This window comes from Bradysia coprophila (genome assembly GCF_014529535.1).
Source record: "Bradysia coprophila strain Holo2 chromosome X unlocalized genomic scaffold, BU_Bcop_v1 contig_163, whole genome shotgun sequence".
Lineage (NCBI taxonomy): Eukaryota > Metazoa > Arthropoda > Insecta > Diptera > Sciaridae > Bradysia > Bradysia coprophila.
The window spans coordinates 19,186-22,611 of record NW_023503300.1 but is presented as its reverse complement, the minus strand read 5'-3'; the positions used below and the strand labels follow the sequence as shown (position 1 = coordinate 22,611).

Below are 3,426 nucleotides of genomic sequence, written 5' to 3'. Positions count from 1 at the left end.
GTCCATTTAAATAAACGTTATAGCCGAGGGGGAACTACTTAAATAAAACGACCATGACTTTTCTACACATCGCCAAAATTTCATGATTTTTGTTTTTTTTTCTCGAATTTCATGAACCATTTTTCGTACTTAAAAAGTGGGAAATGGTTAAAAACAGCCTCAAACGTATAGCTGAAACGATCGATTTTTTACCGGCAACGCCATAATTCTGAGTAGTCTTTTTTGTCGCATTTAAAATAAACGTTTTATAGCTGAAAAACTATATTTATAACGAAATCACGACCTAATTGACTTGCGTAAATAAAATAGAATTTCTAATGAGTATAACTCCGCAACTTTTTTGACTTTTCAGTGAAACAATTGAAGTGACGCACTGAAATTTTACACTGAATAAGTTTATTGTGGTTACAACACTTTAAAATTACTAATCTTATTGAGATACACTACACAGGTCGCGAACAAAAACTAGAGAGTTTACATCAGGTTTACATTGTGCATGAAACAAATTTGACAGATCCCTCATACCCCACTCTGTCAACATTTTGCAAACACTCCGAGTAACACATATTCACCTAGAATTAAAATATTCCTTTTCTGTACCGCCCATTTTTCGTAGTAATTTGCCCCTCGAACTATACACAACGAAAAGATTGTACGATTGTTGTGTACCTTTTGGGCGAACAGACTTGACTATAGGCAATGCCCGATATATTTAGCAAGACTGCGTTTCTTCTCTCTTCAGTACTGTGGTTGTGTTCGATGTAGCTGCCAAAAAAAAAATTACTTTTGTATGATTTGAACAAGCTGGATTATCCAAGAAAAGTGATTTTTCCGTTTCGTTAATTACAATTGTTTTGTAAACAGTTAACATTAATTAGTTAATTTTAAAATAAAACATACACACATGCTATTAAAAATAAATTCGTGAAACGCGCTAAAATTAGATTAATTTACAACATAATCACAATTAGAAGTTATTAGGATGGTGAGAGTGTTTCATCGAATGCGAGTTTCGCAACAAGTAGTTAACAATTCACCCGCTTTTCGTTCTGTGCCCGTCAGTGTTACTTGTTTCTACTGTCACAATGTTGTCACAACGAAAACCGTTGAATCAAGGAATATCAAGTGCTGCCTTCTGTACGTATCTATGCATTTCGAAACTTTGCTTTTTATTTAAATCAAATTGCAATCAAAATCTAAAACATTTGACTGTTCTATGGCAGATTTTGTTGTTTGACGATGTGCTGCCCGGGATGCAAAAACGTCGAACATCGCTGTCCACAGTGCAATGTCATACTGGGTAACTTCAAGCCGACCTAATTGTATTACGTTTTAGTCAATTACGATAACAGGGTGATTCTATGCAAAAATAAAATGTGAAAGGAAGTCGGAAAAATGGTTAAAATTAAACTTAATCGAGAATTAAAGATAGGATAGTGAATACAGAGCATTCGGTTGTTTCGCTAAGCCTGGGCAAGCATACCATCCGTGTTGCGTGAATATATTCTCAAGATTTAAAATAGTTCATAAATTGTGCTGTTGAATCCACTGTTCGTCGTGTTCGTTACACAGCACCATTGCAATACGTGTTACGACACTCTTGCAATTAACTTGCAAACAATACGATGTATATTTGTGACTCAAAAATCGGTCATTGTGGTGTCGTCGTCGCCTGTGAGTTGAGAAAAACTTTTTTTTTGTTGGTTATAAATGCATTTCAGCTACAGTTACAGTGAAATTCCCCAGATATTTGAATGTGCTAAAGAGCACAACCTCGAACAGTTAACTCACCGCAAATTAACCAATTGAGATGTCGTCGTAGCCAGGATTATAATTTTACTTGCGATATCAATTCTTGTTCGCATTGTGAATATTTGTTGCTGCTGTTAATCATTTGGCGGAAGCACATGCCTTACCAAACCATAATGTTACAGAAACCGTAATAGATAAACATCGAACGAAATATACCACATTTCATAGTGATTTATGTACATTTGTATGCGTCATGTCATGATTGAAAATAAAAGAAAAGAAAAATCGTTTTCTTCAGTTAGCCGAACATAATTTTGAACGAATATAGTTTGAGATTTCAAAATCAGACTCAACGAGCGGAGCGGATTAGACACGGATAGAACTAACCGGTACTTTATGAATGTTCCATCTAATTTATCATCTAATTAAACAGATTTTATATGCTCGTTCCTTTTTTACAAAACATTGTTTTATTGTCAACGAAAAGCCGACGATCCAATTTTATCTTTGCAAGAAAGCTACCCAAACAGCATGTGATGCTTTGTTACTTAGGCGCGTTTCGTTATAGTTTTATAATAAAAATAATGATCAATAAATAATGATTAAGGATTCCACACATTTGATGAGTTTTCTTTTGATCAAAGGCTACAGAGGAAAACTGTTCAAAGGTTCACCGAATTTGTTTGATATTTCTGCCTAAGCTTTGGATGATGAGTTTATAGGTAAAACACCAACGTTCGGGTGAGAATTTTAGAGTAACGTTGTAACTTAAGAATAATAAATTAATAATTATTAACTTTGGACTGTCAACAGTTTGTACACATCAGACAAAGTCACTATGTTCTTTACTCGAAAATGTGTGCATAGCCTGCTCCTAGCATTAACATTGAAAAGTCTCAAATGTAGATAATTTGAAAACATAACCACACATACCAAATTTGTGTGTTACGTTATTTTGTGCACTAATTTCATTAGAAAGGTATCCTTTAAGATGGTATACTACTTATTGAGAGCCATCTGCTGAAAAGCTTCATGCTTCAAACATGCTATAAAACGTTGTCGCGCTTTTTTTTATACCATCAACTAGTTTTATACAATTAATAATACTCTCAAAATGAAAGCTCCACAAATGAAAAAATGGCAGTTCTTCAATCATTTCGGGTTTTCTTTACTATTTTTAATTAATTTTAGAAATGATTTTAATCAAATTCCACTTGGGAATCTTTGGAATATCGATTTCAATAATAAAATAATGGTCCCACCCAAAGCATCTTTATGTGTAAATAATGTGAAATTCTACATCTTTTGTGCCCAGTGTAGAGCTGTTTTATAACGTTATTATCATTCGTTTCATAAATTATTTTAAACATTTTTTTCTGCAATTTGGTAATGAAAGGACGAAACTTTAATATTTTGCAGTCCAACACATGTCTCAATGTAAATTCTGTTCAATAATGATTACACCAATTAAGGTTTATTTTATACAAAGGACGCTGTTTACATGAAGCTTCCGACAGATGGCTCCTTCAGTTTAGTAGTATGCCCTCTTAAGTAGAAGCTATGAAATACTGTGAAAATATATCGTGTCATCAAGTTGAAGTGGTGAAAATATTATGTGAAATCGTCAACATATAACAATAAGGCTTGATTTACGCTTACAAAAAACCACTCCGT

The 3,426-nt window shown here is 33.6% G+C and overlaps 1 long non-coding RNA gene across 1 annotated transcript; it reads left to right on the top strand.

Moving 5' to 3' along the window:
* Positions 1–713: 713 nt before the first annotated feature.
* On the top strand, positions 714–2,370 carry LOC119068009. The gene is made up of 2 exons (XR_005086079.1): positions 714–1,137; positions 1,224–2,370. It is a non-coding gene; the product is annotated as an uncharacterized LOC119068009 (long non-coding RNA).
* Positions 2,371–3,426: the final 1,056 nt, after the last annotated feature.